Source organism: Tupaia chinensis, unplaced genomic scaffold (genome assembly GCF_000334495.1).
Source record: "Tupaia chinensis unplaced genomic scaffold, TupChi_1.0 Scaffold143976_1, whole genome shotgun sequence".
NCBI lineage: Eukaryota > Metazoa > Chordata > Mammalia > Scandentia > Tupaiidae > Tupaia > Tupaia belangeri.
In genome coordinates, this window is record NW_006203827.1 from 212,085 (window position 1) to 234,302 (window position 22,218).

The 22,218-nt window shown below is 40.9% G+C and overlaps 1 protein-coding gene and 1 pseudogene across 1 annotated transcript in view; one reads left to right on the forward strand and one right to left on the reverse strand.

Annotated features, from left to right (window-relative positions):
• Nucleotides 1–22,218, forward strand: part of SLC16A2 (solute carrier family 16 member 2) — a gene marked incomplete at its 5' end in the record, with an annotated part of 201,503 nt that overhangs the window by 127,426 nt on the left and 51,859 nt on the right.
• LOC102501814 (adenylate kinase isoenzyme 6-like) lies at nt 7,328–8,272 on the reverse strand (annotated as a pseudogene).

Consider the following 22,218-nt stretch of genomic DNA (forward strand, 5'->3'; position numbering starts at 1 on the left):
AAAATGTTTTAGAAAGAGCATCAGAATAAAGCATTTAACTATAGACAACAAAACTTAAAATGGCCCTGGTTCGAGATCTGATTTTACCATAACCCAAAATAGACAAATTTGATAACTTCTGTGACAAGCTACATTAGAACTATTTAGTATTACAAGTATGACTAATAATACACTCATATATAAGAGATATTTAAGAATCTCATACAATTTTGGAACACCCATTGACACAAATTTGTATAGAGAGCTAAACACCATTTCATACTTGACAGTATTTCCCATATAATTTCAACACGTCAGAAAGTCTTTATCAGACATCCAAGGCCTTGTTAAGAATTTTCAAAACCCTCAGAATGGGAACATATTTTTATTAAATATGCCTCATACAAGGGACTGATAACCAGAATACACAGGGAACTCAAGTGCCTTATGTGAAAAAAAAAAAGATTAACCCAATTAAAAGATGGGAAAATGAGCTGAACAAAAATCCCTCTAAGGAAGACATACGAATACGCTCAGTCAGAAAAGTGCTTGCACATCCATGTTTATTGCAGCATTATTCACAATTGCCAAGACATGGAACCAACCTAAATGTCCACAAACTGATGAATTGATTGGAAAAGTGTGGTATATATACTCTATGGAATACTACTCAGCCATAAAAAATAACAAGACCCTGGAATTTGATAGAAAATGGTCAGATACGGAGGATCTATTGCTGAGTGAAGTAAGCCAGGCTATGAAAGAAAGATATTGTATGTATCCACTCAATATATACCGACTATCCGCACTCTATAATAGAGAGCAAAAATTCGGAGGACATAAACACAGTGAAGGTACTTAATGAGAATAGGACAGTGTGGAATGGGGTAAGTGAAGAGAAGAGGATAGAGAAAGATAGCAAGTGAACAATAGAGAGACAGGACGTTAGTGAGAAACAGATAGGGGTTATTAACTGTTGATGATGACATGTATAGTATTCTCAACTGGATTGGTCTGAGAAGTATTTCATGATGGGCAAAGTATTTTTACAAGCAAAACGAGAAATAGCAATTGACTGTTTTATAAAAATAATTAGAATAATAAAAATAATGATTGGGGAAAACAGAAAAGATATGGAATGTTGAAGTGGGGAGATTAATGTCTCTGTACTGACTGACATGCATGGCATTCCCTTTTGAAAAAGCAATGTAATACACTGTAAAGTTATATGTAATCCAATGTAATATAAAGAAGATTATGGTGATAATAAAAATTTAAAAAAATTAGTTCAAGGTCAAAAAACTTAAACTGGAACTGGAATTTGACGTGGGATGTCTGTCAAATATCAAAGGTTTACAGCACTTGATTAAAACAGGATCAGGGCACTGTGACTATCTGTTGTTTACTTAACCAAAGTGACAATTAAAAAAATCTCAAACTATAGCCATGAAAAACTGCTCTTCAATAGATTAGAATCAGACTTTTTAACTACAGTAGCTAGATAACCTGATTAAGACAGCAGAAGTCACACAGAATTCTTTTCTTTCTTATACTCAAAAAAGTTTTTAAAAACTTTACTCATTTTTGTTAGCATCATATAAAAACAAAAAAATTTAGTCTTTATCAGTGTTTTTCAATAAGTTTAGTCAATTCTAGTTAGTTTTACCTTAAGATTCCACATTTCCTTTTTTTCCAACTTTTTATAATTATTTAGTTTTATCTATATTTTCTTTGTAATTCACTTACTCTAAAACAAACTTTAAACATCTTACACATTGGACAATACTCTTGAACAGAAACACACCCTCACGTCTATTTTAATTTCCTGTTCACCAAAAACATCTTAATTTTCTTTGTATACTTTGAGTACATAATTACTTCTCTAACTTCTAGCTTTGGTTACCATTATCCTGAAATTTTAACATCCATTTTATAATATCTAGAAATATTTTCTTACAACACAATTGTTAACAGATTCAATTACATTTCAGACTTATACCATATAAAACATGGTGTCAAAGTGTATACAACACTTAAACTTGGAAATAACTCGCAATTCATTAATATAATTTAACATACCATGCCTTTAAAATTTAAACCAGTCAGAAAAATGTAAAAATAACAAGTCCAATTAAAAACATTTACTCCATTTACATTTACCCAACTTGCTTTTAACCACTGAGTTACTTATTAAAAAAACAAGGCTATTTATTTAAGGTGCTTTCCTTTGAAGTAAAGGAAAACTAAGCTAGCCCTACATCAGCTAGTCTTATCTTATCTAAAGACTGAATTATCAGATACAAGAGAGTTCTGTTTCCCCAGTTTTCAGGTAACCTAACTGTCCCTGTGGCACCAAGAATGGCTATTTATGACAGAGGCCATTTGGGCCCTTGATTCACATGCTAACAGTTCTGAAGACATTTTGGTTCATATTTAACAATTCTTTTTTTTTTTAAAGAATTATTTTATTTAACTTTATTATTATTATCATTATTATTTTCCAGTTTGATCAGAGAGAGACAGAGAGAGAGAGAGGAAGTGAGAAAGCAAGCCACCAGGTCCAAGACTTGAACCATGGTTGGCCATGTGGGAGTCCAGTGCCTTTAACCACCATGCCACTTGCTGGCCCCATATTTAACAATTCTAAATCAGCTTTGTATAAGATTTTACCCAAGTCATGTGAACTTGAATAGCATTATTTTAACCTATAAGCATGCATTTAAATCAATTTGGTACCACATACAGACAAACATACACATAACACAACATACCACACATATGTGTAATAGCTTTTATTTTATCCTTTTAGTCAAGAGACTGTAAAACTCATTAGTTTGAAAGAACAATATGACTCAAACTGCATCACTACCCAGAACAAGTTAGTTTATCCTCACATATAGCTCCAGTCTTTAATTCTAGAAGGTAGATTAGGAAATTTGCACTTTAAAGACAAAGAATACTGACCAAAATGGATACCTAGGAGACATAAAATTGTAGAAATTTCTTGTACTATTTTACTAAGTATGCAGGGGGCTTAGGAACTACTTAACAAATCTAAGACAGATGACTGGCTTGAAGAGTTTCTTGATTTATTTAGGAAGTTACTTTTCCTCTTAGCAAATTGCCATTTGCTCAGTTTGTCTGACTGAATCAGATATTTAAGACTTTTTCCTAACAAAAGCATGTAAAGAAAACAAAAAGTAAAGAAAGCCAATTTCATCTGATAATCAGCATACAACCAAAGATCAAATGTCCAATAATCAGCATACCACCAAAGATCAAATGTCCACTCACTGTATAAATGTAACACTTGGTATCCCAAAAGCCAAAGGACTAAGGAAGTAAAAGTCTTGTTGCCTCAAATAGTTTCTATCACTAACCAATTAACAAAGAACAGATGACACAACCCCTTATGGATGGGCTCCTCATTAAGACTAAAGATTGAGAGCTTGGCATATTTGGTACAAAAAATGTGCTCTGTGAAATCTTACATGGCTTATGTTCTCAGCTTTTTCTGGCTGGTCACTTGTAAATCACTCTGAGATGTCAGGGACCATGAGGGAACTCCTCTTAGGTCACAAATCAAGCTCTCAAAGATATAAGAGGACAGAAGAACCTCATCTGGTCTTTGCAGAGGACCCATAGCCAAGTTAGTCCAGGTAGGTGATGGCCTGATGAGAACATCAAAATATATCAGCCTGTGGGCCCAGCTTGAACAATGGGTCTCATGAGTTCTAGTGAGGTAGGAGACAGGGACCCTAAAAATATAACTAGGATATGGGCCCAAAATGAAATTACAAAATGGCTAAAATTTGAGATGGAGACAAAGCAGCTCTGTTGCTTGCTGTTTGAGAGGCCTCATGCAGAGGTTGCTTAGTGACTGACCTAGGCCCAAAACAATGGCTTTTTCCAGGCACCATTGCCTTCTAGGAGAAGGATAAGATAATGTTTTTTTTTTTTTTTGAGAGATTTTCACTGTCAAATTAAGTCATTTTAATTTTCTTTTTTTTTTTATTGGAGAGATTTTTGCTATAGGGCGCGTGCGCTCGCCAGACAGACAGAGAGAGACATAGAGACAGAAAGCAAGAAATCACCCCCCAGGGGGGATGGTCACGCCGCAATCCCTTCTCCTCCATTCTCCTCTCGGGATCTTGAGCATGCACGCACACATGCCCAGCGTGAGTTTTAAGCCACCGGGTCCGGGACGCAAACCGCAGTCCACTACGTGGGAGTCCAGCAACATAGCCATTGTGCTAACTGCTGGTTCCCTGGTTTTCACGTCCTAAAGCTTCTAGACAAAGAAGCTCCTGACCTTCACACCCACTCCAAAATTAGGAAAGTAATTGGACCCACCCAGTATATACCCCTCTCCACTTTGAGGGGCACAAGCCCCACCTAGAATAGGTCTGGACTAAACCCTTCCTGACCCAAAGAAAAACTCCTTATTACAATTCTTCCTTGACAACCCATTTTGGGGAAACTCTCCCTTCTTGGGAGCTGTTTTTCCTTCCCTCTCCTTTAATAAACTCCCCACTTTGCCATAGCTACTCCTCTGTGTCTGTGACTAATTCTTCCTGAGTGTAGGACAAGAACCCGTTCTCACTGCAAGTGTGGGCCTGATCATCTCTGCACCCCCCCCATTCCTGCGTCACTAGACCTGTGTTCTGCCCTCCTTAGGACAAATGACACAGAAATAGAGACCATATCCAGGCAGAAAAAAATAGGCAGAGCATTCATGCCAGAAAAATGCTATGGGGACCAGCAAATGGCACAATGACTACATAGATAGACTCTCACATGGCCCACTGTGGTTTGAGTAGGCTTCAAAATCCCGCCAGGCTCGTGTGCATGCACACCCTAGATCGGAGAAGAGAATGGAGAAGGGATTCAGCGTGGCCATCCCCCCTGGGGCAGGTGATTGCATACTGTCTGTCTCTTTCTCTCTCCAGAGAGAGCATGCGCCCTAAGGCAAAAACCTCTCAAAAAAAAAAAAAAAAGAAAAGAAAAGAAAAAACACTATGATCACCGTACCTGGGGGGACTATTTCATACAAATCCTTTTCTCCCATTAATCTTCATTTAGAAAAGAAACTAAACAGTGATATTTACCACCTATTTAACTGAATTCCACAAAAAGCAGGAGTCTGACTGCTAAGAAGTTCTTCCATTTTTGCCGACTTGTCAGGTCCTGAGTTCTCTTGCTGTGACTTCTGGAAGAGCAGAGCAGCTTTGGTTTACTCCTCTCACCTCACCAAATCTATAGTAGCCATGTGCCCTAAGGTTCACTGAAAAATCACTGACACAGAGGAAAAGGAAAGACACGCAGAGATAAAGGAAAAGGCACACAGTCATTATACTGTGCACATGGGACCCACAAACTGCTCCTTTAAGAAAGGCCAACTTACTGGAAGTTGTACACTCTGAAGGGCAAAGGAGGTCTGGAGTTATGGTAAAAGAGTGAGGGGAGAGAATGCAAAGAACCTAGCCTTTCTAGGCCAGAGGTCACACTTCTAATCTCTTTTCCCTCATTTTAATAAAAGGCAGAGGGGTAGCATCAGAAAAGACTATACATCCACATTTCTTTTCACAGAGGGTTAGTGAGCAGACCCTCTAACTAAAATTCAAAGCATGTTACTTTTATTTTTCCCACAAAATGATTAGAAAGTTAGTTACCTAATGTAAATACCCATTCTTTGTCCCCTGTTTCCTGGATTCTAGAGAACATTGGGGCCAGATAATGTTATAAGAGTTATCTTTTTTCCATCTTTAGAATTATAGTTCAAAGTTTTCAACTCTACAAAATATACCCTAAGGGCTACAAGATGGAATAGAGCTCTCTTTCAGTTTCCCATAATGATGTCTTATTCATGGCTGGTTCAAACAAAACATAAAATCAAATGTACAAGTTACCAAACTTCCAAATGGTCTCTCAAAGCTTCTCGACCCTGTATCCAAAGGGGGAGATCACATCAAACAAACATTCTGTCAAAGTAGGAACCAAATGTCTAAAGGGAGGCTTAAAGCTACTCTTTAGCCAAATGGAGGAAAACCCACCAAAGTTCTACGGGGGAAGATAGGCCTGGGTGTCATCACCCATGAGTCCTGCAACTTACCAGATGTCTTACAAATCCAATCCGATGCTATGTTTCCTTCACCACAAAACTGAAATCGTGTGGGTCAAATGGTGCCTGGTTGGCGGCCAATCACCCAGGACTGTCTCTGAGAAAAAGTGCTCAGGCAGCTGCAGGATAAGTTCTGAGGGTGGCCATCGGCCAAGGGTCTCTATACCTTGGGTGAGATGCCCACGGAGGACCTTACTCCTATTTGGGTCACCAGTAAACTGTTACCAAACTCAAATAAGGTTTGCTCGCCCAAGCGCTATAAAAACAAACCATAGGCACATGGTGTGATGAAGGAAAGTACAGCTTTATTGTGAAGTGCAAAGCAAGAGAGCAGGCAGCTCATGCTGAAAAGACCTGGTCTCTCCGAGATGTTCCTCACATGTGTTTTTAAGTGCAAAGTTAGGGGCAGAGGTCCCAGGCGCATGATCAGTTCAGTGATTGGTTCAAGAGAGTGTGATCAGCCTGTGGGCATTCTTGATTGGTGAGGACTTAGATAATCAAATTTCTCTTCAGGTGTCTGGAGCCATCCAGCCTGGAGTCTTTGAGCTCACAACCAGCAATTTCCAGCCTATAAAACATCTTACATACTGAAATGAAAACCTTATCTTTCCTTTAAGTGGGAGTTTTAGAGGTCAATGGCCCTCATTCATGGTCCATGTTGGTCATTATCATAACCAAAAGTCTGAAGGCATACTTCTTATTCTGGACCATTGCAATGTAAATGGACCTTACATTTCAAGAACCTTAGAAAATACATTGAGGGGGTCCTTCCTTGGTTTCAAGCTTTCTCATAGAGTAAAAGCAACCCAGATGTAAATTTTTATGTTATCTTCCTGCTAGTCCTGCAACACAATTTTAATTTAAAAGTTTTACTGGGACTAGCAGTTAGCATAATGGCTGTCTCTGGACTCTCATGTAGTTGACCATGGTTCGAGTTCTGGACCCGGTGGCTTAAACCCACGCTGGGTGTGTGTGCATGCCCAAGATCCCAAGAGGAGAATGGAGAAGGGATTGCGGCATGGCCATCCTCCCTTGTGGGGTGACTTCTTGCTTTCTGTCTTTCTGTCTCGCTCTTTCTGGTGAGTGCACAAGCCCTATAGCAAAAATTTCTCCAAAAACAGTCTTATTGATACTTGGGCAACTTTATTTTTTTATTGTGGACAGAGATACAGTGTGAACACTGTAAAGTGGACAGAGATACAGGGTGAACACTGTAACTTTAATAAGTTAAGAGTTACAATCTTTGATCCACTGCTCAATCCATTTTAATATCTGATTTTTATTATCCTATAGCTTTTCTGGTCTATTGCTGAGCAACTGCTGCATGATTTCTTCCTTGTAAGATGCTGTGGTTTCTCCTTTAAAAACCCCCCAAAAATTCACACTGAATATTGTCTTAATTTATTTTATTATATCCCCTTGCTCCAAGTCTTTTTGTACAATATATTGTTACTGTGAGGAATGGGACGACCATGCAAGAAAATAGAAATGTAAAGCCTTTATTGGGAGTGCTCCCGGGCGAGGTTCTCCAACAGAGAAAGAGAGAGGGGGAGACTGGCCAGAGAAGTTACGCGTTGTGGGGGGAGTTTAGCGATTTTTGTAATGGTATAGGGAGGGAGAGTGTCTTAGAGGTAGAAGCAGTCTATGTATGGTAAAGGTTTAGGGGGAGAGCAGATTAGTGTGCCAGGTAACTTCTGGTGACATGTGCAGAGCAGAGTCCCGTGTGCAGAGTCAAACGCCATGTGCTACATCCAGGTTAGATCTGAGCGCAGCGCAGGTCTGATGACAGGCTAGTTCCCTGTTGTATCATCAGACTAGGGCGTGGTGTCCAACCCCCACTCCCAAGCTGCCTAGGCCACTGGCCTAACAGTTACTAGTTCTCAGCACAAAAATTATATGAAATCAGCATTCAGGAAAGAAATTGCAACTATGGTAATCAACAGTAACTCTACCTTCTCTCATTTGGTTATCTGCCTCATCAACTACTTTATCTAAAACTTCATCCAAAATGGGGTGATCATAATCTTCATTATTGCCATCATACAACTGCCCCTCTTGAGCTAAATTACCCACATTAACATATTTCAGTTCTGATCTTGATGAAAGTACTTTATGTAGTGTGGTTTTTCCAACCTCTGGTGTACTGATGAGCAAGATGTTTGGAAGCAACATAGTCCTCACAGTGTTGGCTCCCAGGAGCTTTTCTTTTCTTTTTTGTCTTTGTTTTAGAGGTTTTTGCTTTAGGATGTGTGCACTGGTTGGAGAGAGAGACAGAGAAAGTGAGAGGCAAAGTGAGAAATCTCTCTTCAGGGGAGATGACCACACCACAATCCTTTCTCCTTCATATTACTCCTGAGATCTTGTGCATGTATGCATAAGGGCCCGGCATGAGTTTAAAGCCACCAGGTCTGGGACTTGAACTGTGGTTGACTATATAGGAGTCCAGTGATGTAACTGCTACACCATCTGCTAGCCCTGTTGACAAAAAAATAACCAACTTTGTAAAAATAATAATTAATGCAGTTTATTTCTAAGCAGAGTGAGTGACCTAGGCCAGAGAGGAGGCAAAACATGCCTTTCTCTCTGGGTGATCAGGTACAGTGTTTCCTTTTATTTGATTTTGAGAGCGAGAAACAGAGTTTGGAATTTAATGAAAAGTTTTTCCATTGGGCTGACCCAAAAAGATGAGACATGTGGAAGCACGGGCTTGTAGGTTATAGGTGGGTTTTATAGTTTTTTAGGGTGGTGTCTGGAAAAGGAAGATTGCTGAGATCAGAAAGGAACATACTTTAACAGTGTTAAGGAGGCTTAATATACATCACAGAGATACTCCAATACTATGCCAGGGGCAGGATATAGGAAGAATCCTGTTACCAACAGGTCAAAATGGTCTGTTAATGTTTGTGAGCATGACTTCCTCTAGACCTTTTGGAAAAATGGGAGAAAGCAGACAAACTTCTGACCACAGCCTAGAGCTCTTCATTTTTAAAGCTTGTCTTTCCTCCTGAGCAGAAATTCTGCTCTATTGCACAGAAGCTGGCAGCAGGGAAAGCAGCCTGCTTCTCCCATTATGACAACCCTGCTTTATGAGCAGGCCGCTAGGCAGGACTTGTAGCCACTACTTTTTTTTTTTTTTTTTGGAGAGGTTTTCGCTATAGGGTGCGTGCACTTGCCAGACCGACAGAGAGAGACATAGAGACATAAAGCAACAAATCACCCCCCAGGGGGGATGGTCATGCCGCAATTCCTTCTCCTCCATTCTCCTCTCGGGATCCTGGGCACACACACCCACACTCCCGGCGTGAGTTTTAAGCCACCGGGCCTGGGATACGAACCACGGTCGACTACGTGGGAGTCCAGCAACATAGCCATTACGCTAACTGCTGGTTCCCTAGCCACTACTTTTCTCACTTTGCCTTTCCTAGCATGAAACCTACACCCTGTGAATGAGCAGAGATTATCAGGAGACACAATATTTTTGGCCTGCCATGCTTAAAGTAGAGATTCCACCCTAGCAATGGAATCTGAATGAGGGAAGAGCTCTTCAGTTCATTTGGTCCCACTTGAGTGGAATAAAACTTCTGCAACACAGAGTGGGGTGGGCAAGGGTAAAGGATGAGAGATTTCAGCAGCCTACCCCTCCTAAGGTAAAATTGTTGCCCTGTCCCAGGAGCTGGAGGAAAAGAGAGCTTTATGTTATTGGTCATACCCAACTGAAAGAGAACTTAGACAAAGAGACTGAGCTGGGGATAGAGATGGGAGCAGGCCATGGCTCAAATGCCATATACTTTTTTTTTTTCCTAAAACTTCTTTTTCTTTAAATTTATTTATTTTTTACATTAATTCACTATACATCATTACAGCATACAAATGAATTTTCCATCAAAAATACACTGTATATTGGCTCAATCAAGCACATCAACATACATGTTATCAGTAAATAATTTTCCATTTCTTATTTCTTGTATACTTTTTTTTTTTGCCATCCTTGATTCCTTATCCCTCACCCTCTGCCGTGACAAATGCCATATACTTTTACCAAGATTTACTAGAGATTCTTGAATAAACATTGCTCCATTTGCAGTAGGCAGGACAATTTCCAGAGACTTTAAAGGGCTAATTTTCTTTTCTTTAATAAAAGAGAGATTTTTGCTATAGGGCACATGTGCTCACCAAAGAGACAGAAACAGAGAGAGAAAATGAGAAATCACCCTTTAGGGCCATGCTACCATCACTTCTCCTCCATTCTCCTTTCAGGACTTTGGGTATGCAAGTACATGCACCAGGCCACTGGGTCCAGGACTTGAACCACAGTCAGCCATTTGGGAGTTCAACACCTTAACTACTATGCCACTTGCTGGCCCAGAGGGCTGATTAAAAAAATAAATTCCACATTATGGTTGTTCCCCTAGGGACCATAGTGCTCTTCAAATCCTTTCTGGAAGTGGAACCCTCTGCATTACTTTGTAAACTCCTTCCAAATAGACTTTTCTATCTCTCTGGCCCACAGACCTTGCCCTGAGCCAGAATGTCTTCACCTGAGTAGGGCAGTGGGAAAAGCCTGAAATCTGGAGCAGAAATCGAGTCCTATACAGTCCTTGCAAATTTGTCTACCCAGGGCTAAAGAGAAAGGAGGAGACAGGAAGTCAAAGGGTAGCAAATGAGGTCACCTCCCACACTCCCCACCCTGAGTCTGTTGCCTAAAAGATGATTAGAGGTGGGGGACAGAACTCACAAAAGAGAGTGACTACAGGTCCCTATGGCAAGGCAGATTGGAGTAGTTTTCTTAGACGCCTTGGAAAGGAGCCACAGGGAAACTGGCTTGGGTTCCACAAGGCAAAGCACTTTCAAAAGATAAGATACAGAAAGGGTTGCTTCAGGAGTAAGTGAGGCAAACTGTCATTCATCTAGGGATTGAACCCCAGGACTCTTGGGGACCCACCACCCTCAAATGCTCTGATCCTCTGTCTTTGGAGAGCAAATGGCCCAGTCCTGTCTGGCACAGACAGGTGGCTCAGAAACACACCAGAGATTGCAAGTCTTTCCTAGAGTTTGGCAAAAGAGCAACACTAGCATTCATTAGTGCTCTAATCAGCATCCTAAATGCCAGTCAAACTCTAGGTATTTATACTGAATATCTGGTGCATATTCACTTTCCATCTGCACCTTCCAGCTAAGCTTAGAGGGGGACTTGCTTCCTCAGGGTATCTGCATTCCACCTTTTCTCCCTCCCCCTTCCAGTGAGTTCAGGAAATTGGTTTTAATCCACCAGGCTCGCATTGCTTAGCAACAGAGGCACCTGCTCCTAGCCACCAGGAGCCACAAAGATGCTGCAAAAAGAGGGGGCTGTCTGGGCCCAGCTCTTACACAGCAACGAACTGCTGGCCTCCCTGATGTTTTTCTCATGGAGCACAGACACCTTATCTCAGATGCTAGCTCTTGAAAGGCTGATCTCTGGAGCAGCTGCCTGACCTCACCCTGGATCCTACCTGCCTAGAGCCTCTCTGGATCCCACCTTTAAGATCAGCAGGAGGCAGCTGGTAATCACAACAGGGTGGTTCTAGCAAGTGTCCCCACTGACAGGGATAGAGGTCATTGGCTGTGTTGTTTCTTGAAGTCTGGCTTGGTGGATGGGAATGGGGTGGGCCAGGCTGCTTTCTCTCTGGGTGAGAGCAAGTCCTACCTGGGGTGAGTGTGGGTGTGGGGGTAGGGGTGGGGTACATTATTATCCCAGTTCATCTGAGCCTGAAGGAGAACAAGGGACCATATAAGATAACTTCCTCTGAGAGACCAGGAAACTGAGAGTCAGAGAGACTCAGAGTCACACAACCCTTCAGTGACAACTGGATTTGAAGCAACATGAGAACTCGGGGTTCCTCCACAGCCAACATCCATGAGTCTTCCACTGCCCAGCTTCTCTCTTGCTTCCCTGTCTCCCTTCCCCCCTTTTCCCTCCCATGAAAAGAGCTTCTGGCCTCTGCCTTCCATTGCCTGGCAACCAAACAGGCTGATAGGAGTAGCACAGATGCTGCCTAGTGAGGGGGCTGAAATCAGAAGATGCAATCACTATCTCCACTCATAAGCCTCAGCTAGTAATGCTGCTGCTGCTCACAAATTAGATCCAAGGCTTTCCTCACAGTTTGAATGATGTTCTTTACAGAAAAAGTCTTCCAAAGGCCAAACACCTTCCAAAGTGTAAATGCCATCTTGATCCATCGTTCTCTATTTCATATTTAAAACTTAATGCTATTTAAAAGTTCAAGCCTATATGCAAGGAGAACTTCATAATAAGCCATCTTGTACACTTACTCAGCTTCCATGATGATCTGCTCCTGGTCAGGCATCATATCGTTGTGTCTGTAAATACTAAGGGACCTCAAAATGTTCACAGAAAAATCGAATTAAAGTATGAGTTTATTTTTGGTGAAAACAAATTTAATTCATGCATAAATTTTCATAATATACATTTTTGATGAATTTCTTGAAGACCCCTTGTATTTCATTATGTAGCTCTGAAAGATAAGAACTCTTTTCACACAACCACAATATCATTATAAGTAATTATAAAATAATTCATAATCCTTCCATAAAATCATCAAATTCCCTGTCAGTGTCCAAACTTCAAATATCTAAAGTCTAATCAATGTCATAAGGGGTTTTTATGTTTTTTTAAAACTTTACTTTAGTCAGGATCTCAATAAAGTCCACACATTAATCTATAGGTTCTCCCTCCTGAATATACTGAAATTATAAAGAGTTAGGATTGCCCTTGAAACCACTAACCCAAAATCTCTTCCTGAGATCTCTGCAAACCTGGCCTTAGGCTGTGTGAGGATTGACTGGTTTCCAGGTTGTGAGATGAGTCTGAAATTCAAAGCAGTGAAATGAAGAGCTTAGCATATGAGGAAATGGGCCAGGTGGTTACCTGTCAGGAGCCCAAACTCGTAACAGTGTGTGCCCTACTACCACACACTGCCACCCCTTCCTGCCCTGCCTCCAGAGAGGTGAAGGAAGGGGACAGAGGAGAGAGATTCTCACCTCCCCCCAACTTCCTTCCTCCTATGTCATCCAGATCCTCCCCAGCATCTGTCAAAGACCAATGCAAGGAACCAGCAGATGGCATACTATTTACATCGCTGGACTCTCACATGGCCTAACCGTGGTTTGAGTCCCAGAACTGGCAGCTTGAAACTCACACCGTGTGTGTGTGCGTGTGTGTGTGTGTGCATGTCCAAAAACCTGAGAGGAGAATGGAGAAGGGATTACAGTGTGGCCATCCCCTCTGGGGGATAATTTCTCTCCTTCTATCTCTCTGGCAAGTGTATGTATCCTATAGAAAAAAAAAAACTCTAACCCCTCCCCCCCAAAAAAAAAAGCCAGAACAAAAAAATCCCACCTTCTCTTGCTGTTCTAGACATTTCTCTCTTCCCAGGTGTTGCCCCTTGGGTGCATGCCCTCTGTTCCCCCATGCCCAGAAGTTCTGTGAGTGCAAGGACCTCATCATCTTATGGATATCTGTGCCCCTCTCCCCTGCTGAGCCTCATCCAGAGCAATTTGGAACATGCTCCCCAAAGTGGGACTGGTTGACTGTTTACCAGAGTGAAGGATCTTTTCTGGGGAGGATGTGCTGGTAGTGTGGGCCAGTATTTGGGGAGAAATCCCAAATCCTGAGTAGGATCCAGCCATCAGACTCTTGAGTTTCAGAGTGACAGTGGTTCCTCTTGTCCTCAGAAAAGGCAAGAGGGTGTTCAGAGGACAGCTTGGTGTGGGCATCCTGAGGATAGAAGACTTTGACCTCATTCCTCCTTCCCATAGGCCATTTACTTTCTGAGTGCTGCAGGACATCCTCATCTTTACAGCCAAGACACTCCAGAGAATTAGGATATCCTGTGGTTGAAGATGGCCTTTCTGCTTGGAGAAATTGAAGCAGCTCTGGAAGAGTCTTAGCAGCAGTTCTTAATCTTTGCCCTTACATTATGTGGCTCTGTAACCCTGGGTGAGCAACTTCCACTCTGTGGGTCTTGGTTTTTTTTACCTATACAATGAAAGGGCTTGACCAGATGACTTATAGGGACCTATAAGCTTCCAAGTCTTGATAATCTCTAGAAAAAGGAGACCCACACATTCTTGGTAAATAATTTCTGGTCTTAATTATCTATGCTATTAGGAGGATCTTTCTGCTGTTTCCTACTGTCTCTGGGCCTTTTTCCTCTGGCCAAAGACTGAGTCTAGATAAGCATGTTGATTGTCCCAGACATGCCTGAGTGGGCAACAGGCATTTTCATCACCACAACTCAAGTCGCAATGGAGGCAAGGTGAGGTTCAGACCCCTGAAGTCTCTGCTCAAGAGGCAACAGTGTGCAGGTTGCATATAGATGAGAGATCCCAGAATAAACCAGCTCTTTGCCTTTCAACTCGCCTATCTCATCTTCTAGATAAGGAAATGGGAACTTGTGAGATTTCTTTTGCTGGCTATGATGATGTGAAGCATGGTCAGTGGGGCTGCATAAAATGGCACAAGTTCAATGATTCTGAAAAAGTTCCCACTTTCCCCACTAATGCAGAGGGCCAAGATATTTCTTTCCTTAACCTGTGTCTGTGACTCAGCTTCCATGACCCTAACACTTAATATAAAAGTCTCTGAGTAAGGGTCCTAGGTTTTTACCTCCCTGTTGCTTTTCTTCTACGTCTGTGTGAGGAAATGACAATGGAAGGGAGAGGAGAGCATAGAGAAATGCCCTGTGAATTCCATATTTACTGAGTTCAGTGACACACAGAAATGCTTGAATGTAACTTTTCAGGAAAAACTAAAAATACCTGGTTTTAGCTGCCTGATCAGTCCCATTGTTTGGTTTCTTTGAGTCTTCTTGTTTTCCAAGTTTGTTGGTAAATATTGAACTATTGAATAGGTGTATGGTTTCTTGGGAGAGAAAGAGAAGAGTCCTCTGATCCTCAACATACCTCCCCTACACACTTCTCATTCCCCTGGGGGTACTCTCTGTTCACTGCAGGCTCTGGTGAGGGACCTTTGACAATGGAAAACTGTGATGTCATTGAGGCTCTAGATCTTTGAAGACCAAGGTTTTACTTCCCTTCTTTCATCCCATGTCAAGCCTCACCCCATCAAACTTTAGATGAGGGATATAGCAAAGATGTGATGACCTCCAGCACCTTCTTTCTCAGAGCTAGGAACTGAGGAACACAGGGCACTTGCCATTGTTGTGGAGACCAGAAGGCTATAAGCCCCTATTTTATTCAGTTATTAGAAATTGAAATTTTTTTTGCTAAATTGCCAGAGGGCACATGGGCTCACCAGAGAGAGACAGAGAGCTGAGGAAGAGGGAGAAAATGCTCACCAATGGTGCATGGCCATGCTACAATCCCTTCGTTTCTCCATTCTTTTGGGATTTTGAGAATGCAAGCATATTTTCCTGGCATGTTTTCCAAGTCTCTGTGGCCAGGACTCAAATAATGGTCTGCAATGTAGGATTTGGTTTAACTACTAGACTATGGAGCCAGTCCAGTTATTAGTAATTTAAAATAATTTATTTACAGGATGATCTTCTAAAATAGAACACATACTTTTTAATAAATCTCTATGAGACAATTGTCAACCTCAATGTATTTCTGAACCCTTGCACCATATTTACTTTATTTTGTAGATGGACAATGTGAGTTCTAAGGAAGGCAAATCATTTGCATAAAGTTTCACACCAATAACTTGCAGAACTCAAACTCAGGCTTCCTTAATATTAGGTTTCCTTTAGTGGTTAAAGGTACTGGACTCCTACATGGCCAACTGTGGTTTAAGTCCTGGACTTGCCAACTTGCTTTCTCACTTTCCTTCTCTCTCTCTCACTCTGTCTCTCTCTGGTCAAATTAAAATTAATTAATTAATTAATTGATTGATTAAATAAAGTAATTCTTAAAAAAAGTGTAAATGGAATGTCTATAAATGGAATGTCTCTAGGTCCCAGTTATAACCATTGTCTCATTCTAATTATTTTTTAAATTTATTTTTTAAATTTGCTACAGGGTGTGTGCACTTACTGAAGAGACAGAGAGAGAGAGAGAGAAAGTTCTGCATCCCCAGAGGGATGGCAATGCCATAATCCCTTCTCTATTCTCCTGTCAGAATTTTGGGCATTCATGCACCTGTGCCCAGTGTATTTTTCAACTCATCAGGTCAGGGACTCAACTACACAGCCACATGGGAGTAAGCCACATGGGACCCAGTTGCTTTAACCACCACCCCAACTGCCAATTAGATGGCCATGTAATTATTTGTTTTTATGTGCAAAGCTTTTAATCCTAACATCATGTGAAATAATGGCAATTGAAAGCACTAGTTTTGTACAAATCATAGAGGAAAGTTAAAAACAATGGTAAGCTACCCATAAAATATCTTAGGAGATTTAGAATATTTTTTTCAAAATTTTGAATGCTAAGCAATTTTTTTTTGGTAATGTTAGTTCTTAAAATAAAGGACAAATTATTCTCGAGTTTTAAAAAGCAATAACCATGTACACATACATATTGTATAAGTGCCTGGTGTGATTTTCAAGTCGCTTGGTCTGAGACTCAAACCAGTGGAGTTGACTATATGAGATCCAGCACCTTAACCACCATGCCACCTGCTGGCCCTATTTGTAGGTTTTTGAGGAACCTTCATATTGTTCTCCACAGTGACTATATTAATTTACTTTCCCATTGACAGTTTAGCGGGTTCTGTTTTCACCACAGCCATGTCAGCATTTACCATTTTTTATTTTTTGTATCATAGTCATTCTGACTGGGGTTAGATGGTATTTCATTGTGGTTTGATTTGCATCTCCTTTATTTTTTAAAATTTTTATTTTTTGGAGAGTTTTTTGCTATAGAGCGTGTGAGCTCGCCAGAAAGACAGAGAGACAGATAAATAGAAAGTGAGAAATCACCCCCCAGGGAGGATGGCCATGCCTCAATCCCTTCTCTGCCTTCTCATGCCCAGTGTGAGTTTAAGCCACCAGGTTCGGGACTCGAACCGCGGTCAGCTACATGGAACTTCAGCAACATATAGCTATTACGCTAACTGCTGGTTCCATGCATCTCCTTTATGATAAGGGATGTTGAGCATTTTTTCATATGTTTTTTGGCTGTTCATATGTCTTCCTTGGAGAATTGTCTGTTCAGCTCATTTGCCTATCTTTTAATTGGATTGATTTAAACTGCTTGAATTCCCTGTATACTCTGGTTATCAATCCCTTATCTGAGGCAGTTTGCAAATATATTATCCCATTCCAAGGGTTATCTTCTTTACTCTAATTATTGTTTCTTTTGCTGTATAGAAGCTTTTTAACCTGATGTAATCCCACTTGTCTAATTTTGGAGTACTGACAATTGTTTTGAGAATCTTATTTATTAAATAAGTCTTTGCCTACTTAAATGTCTCCATGAATTTCTTCTGTTTTTCCCCACCAGTAGTTTTATAGTTTGAGGTTTTATGTTTAGATCTCTGGTCCATTTTGAGTTGAGTTTTGTTAAAGGTGAGAGATAGGAGTCTATTTCATTTTTCTGCAGGTGGAAATCCAGTTCTTTTAGCACTGTTGCTACAAAGACTTTTATTTCCCCACTGTATTGTCTTGTGTCCTTTGTCCAAACTCGGTTGGCTTTATGTTTTGGGGTTTATTTCTGGATTCTCTATTATGTTCCATTAGTCTATGTGTCTGTTTTTGTTTTTGTTTGTTCATTGTTAATTTTATATAGGGCATGTGCACTTGCTGGGGGAGAGAAAGAGAGTGAGAGAGAGAGAGAGAGAGAGTGGACATTCCCAGGGTGAGAGGTGTATGTGTAACCATGCTGCAGTCCCTTCTCCATTCCCCTTTTGGGATTTTTGGGCACACACATGCACACATCTGGTGTATTTTTTAAGCTGCCAAGTCTGAGACTTCACCTGTGTGGTTGGCCTGGTAAGATCTTACTGCCTTAACCACTAAGCCACTTAGCTAGCCCTGTGTGTCTGTTTTGTACCAGTACCATGCTGTTTTGATTATCACAGCTTTGTAATATACTGAAGTCAGGTAGTAAGATGCCTTATTTATTTATTTATTTATTTGTTTGTTTGTTTATTTTGGCAATACATGGTCTTTCATGGTTCCAGGTAAATTATTTGATATTGATTTTCTGCTTCTGTGAAGAATGTTAACAGTAATTTGATCAGAATCACATTGAACATCTAAATTAATTTGTTTAGAATCAATATCTTGATTATATTCTTTCTACCTAAAACATGGGATGTCTTTTCATTTTGGGGGGGATCATTTGCAATTTCTATCCAATTCTAATTATTAAAATTTTAATTCCATGGGTAAGCTCCATGGCCTGGTGGTTAAAACAACTCAATCTCATGTGGCCAACATTGTAGTTAAGATTCCCAGATCCAGCAGCTTGAGAAACATGCCAGGCATGTGTGCATTCATGCCACAAATCCCAAAAGGATGGAGAGATGGAGGAGGAGGGATTGTGATGTGACATCCCCCTTTTGGGGGTGATTTTTCTTCTCTTTTTCTCTCTTTCTCTGGTGAGTATACACACCCTCTGTTAAAATTAATTAATTAATTAATTAAATTCCCTTTTAAAAATTGGCTTGGCTTGGATGAAAATTTATGTGTTCCCCTATTTATGTGCCATTTATTTATTTATTTATTTGGAGAGGTTTTTGCTGTAGGGCGCGTGCACTCGCCAAACAGACAGAGAGACAGAAAGCGAGAAATCACCCCCCGGGGGGGGTGGCCACACCGCAATCCCTTCTCCTCCATTCTCCTCTCAGGATCTTGGGCACACACGCACATGCGCCCGGGCTGAGTTTTAAGCCACCAGGTCCAGGACACGAACCATGGTCAACTACGTGGGAGTCCAGCGACATAGCCATTACACTAACTGCTGGTCCCCCATTTATTTTTCTTTATAATCATGATTTTTATATGGTCCTTATGATCACCCTATAATGTGATTATTTCCCCCATTTTAGAGAATAGGAAAATGAGTTTGAAAGGGGTAAGTTACTTTGTGAAGGAATATAGAAAACAAATAGTGAAGGCAGGCTTGAGATTTATGTTGTGTAAAGCTAAAACTAGATTCTTAATTGACATGCTATTCTTCAGTGCCTCCAGACCACACACTCTTAAGACCATTCCAGAGTTTGGCACTGTGCATAGAACAGCTTGCTTAGCTTCTTCTTGTGCCCTGTTTGAGACATTATTTATCTGGGCTTGGCAGACAATGCAAAGAGTAGGAAATGAGCTGCTACTATTTCCAGGCCTAGTAGTGAAGAATCAATTTAGAGGAAGTTGATGACAACAGCAGAAGACATTTGGATGGGAAAGTTGTAGAGTGTACAACTGCAGCTCTTGAGCAGGTAGCACAAGGGGCAAGAACCTGAAGCTACCACTGCCATCCCAGGGAATCCAACTTTAATAACTATTTCCTCCAAACCAGAAGAGACTGCTGGGGATACTGGAGACAGTCACTTCCTGCCCTGATTTCTCATTCCCCTTTTACACTTGTTCCCTGCTGCAGTCTGGCACTGCAGGCTGAAAAATATTCCTCCTGTATAGAGCCGTATTGTCTCCTACTAAAACCCAAACCTGAGCCCATAATCAGTTTTTTATGTAAAATGATTATTTCTGACGAAGTTTGTCTTGGCATGGAGACCACCACTCCAATAAGCAGGTCTCAACAAACAGCTTCTGCTCCACTTCACCTTGGTGATTTCTACTTGCTCATCCCTGTCCTCACCCAGACCCCTGGGGAATGCCACCCCCATAGAAGAATGGAACAGGCTGTGATGGGAGAAGGAAAGTCTGGCTGGCTTTCTTTTTCTTTTCTTTTAGAGAGATTTTTTGCTATAGAGTACACTAGCCAGCGAGACAGAGAGAGACGGGGAGACAGAAAGTGAGAAATCACCTCCCAGGGGGATGGCCATGCCACAATCCTTTCTCTTCCAGTCTCCTCTCAGGATTTGGGGAATATACACACACATGTGCCTGGTGAGAGTTTTAAGATGCTGGGTCCAGGACTTGAACCATGGTGAACTATGTGGGAGTCCAGCAATGAAACCATTGCACCATCTTATTCTCCCTTGTATGACTTTTTACTATTTGTGGTGCCACTAAAACCTACCAGGTGAACACTCTTAGCCAAAGTCCAGACCAGCTCCTGGCCCACTGCATAGAAAGGGCCCCTGTGGTCTTCCAAGCACCCAATCCTCATGCCCTAGTATATGGCCTCAGCAACTCTCTTCAAAGTTTTCTGTGAAATCCTGCCCATCCTCTGCAGGGCAGAGAATATTTTTGGTGTCCTATGTTCAAGCACTATCTTGCCAGTACACTATTTTTTAAATTTTATTTTATTATTATCATATTTTTTACATTACATGTAATCTCATGTATCTTTTTCCAGCACGATTACCATGTATATCAGTCAAGACAAAGACATTACTATCCACATCATCATCAAACAGCTTTTCATCATTTTTAGATCATTATTATTATTATTTATTTTCATTATTTGTTTTGTTTTGTTTTTCTTCTTTTTTTTTTGGAGAGGTTTTTGTTATAGGGCTCGTGCACTCACCAGAAATACAGAGAGAGACAGAGAGACAGAAAGTGAGAAATCACCTCCCCGCCCCCCAAGGGGGAATGGCCACGTTGCAATCCCTTCTCCTCCATTCTCCTCTTGGGATCTTGGGCATGCATGCACATGCGCCCGGCGTGAGTTTAAGCCACTGGGTCTGGAATTCGAACCGTGGTCAACTACATGGGAGTTCAGCAACATAGCCATTACGCCAACTGCTGGTCCCCTATTCTCATTATTTTTTAAACATTTAATCACTATATATAACTTGGCTTGTAAATTCACCCAACATAAAATACTACTCAGAGCAGTCCAGTTGAGAATAGCATACATTTTATCATCAACAGGTAATAAACCATTTCTGTGTCCCACTAATATCATGTCTATTTGTTCTCTTGCTATCCTGCTCTATACATTTCCCTTCCCATCCCCCGCCAACATTCCACACTGTCTTCATATTCACTGCTTTTATGCCCTCCAATATTTTGATCTCTACCATAAAGTGCAGCTAGTCGGTATATATTAAGTGGATACATACACTATCTTTCTTTCATATCTTGGCTTGACTCAGCAATAGATGTTCCATATTCAACCAGTTTCTATCAAATGCCAGGGTCTTGTTGTTTTCTACAGCTGAATAGTATTCCACAGAGTATATGTGCCACTCTTTTTCTGTCCACTCATCTCTTTGTGGACATTTGTGTTGGTTCCATGTCTTAGTAATTGTGAATAATGCTGCAATAAACATTGATGTGCAAGCAGTTTTCCGACTGAGCATTCTCCCGTCCTCTGGGTAGATACCCCAAAGTGGGATTACTGGATCAAAAGGTAGTTCTATTTGTAGATATTTGAGGAACCTCCATATTGTTTTTCATAGTGGCTGAACTGAACCAGTTTACATTCCCACCAACAGTGTAGGAAAGTTCCCCTTTCACCACATCCTTGTCAACACTTACAAGTTTCTGGATTTTTAATCTTTCCCATTCTGACTGGGGTTAGGTGGTATTTCATTGTGGTTTTAATCTGCATCTTCCTTATGATGAGGGATGTTAAGCATTTCCTCATATGATTTTTGGCTGTTCATATGTCTTCTTTAGAGAGATTTTTGTTCAGTTCATTTTCCCATCTTTTAGTTGAGTTAGACATTTTTAAATTTTTTTGAATTTTTAAATTTAATTTATTTCTTTTTGTATATACATTCAACCGCATTGTTTAGCTTACAATGTGAGCATTTCAATATGTGAACATTTCTACCCAGTCCCGTTGATCAAAATATCTTCAACCGATAACACCACACTTCCCCATCCTGTCAATGTTCTACCTCCATATCCCTTCTCCAAATGTCCTTCGTTAAGCCCCACTCCTCCATATACACCTCATCTGACATTCACACCCATCTCTTGTGTTTGTACAACTGTTAGTCAATCAGTTTCAGTCATAGAGTGCAGACATTCGGTATATGTTAAGTGGGGACATACAATGTCTCTCCTTCATAGCCTGGCTTG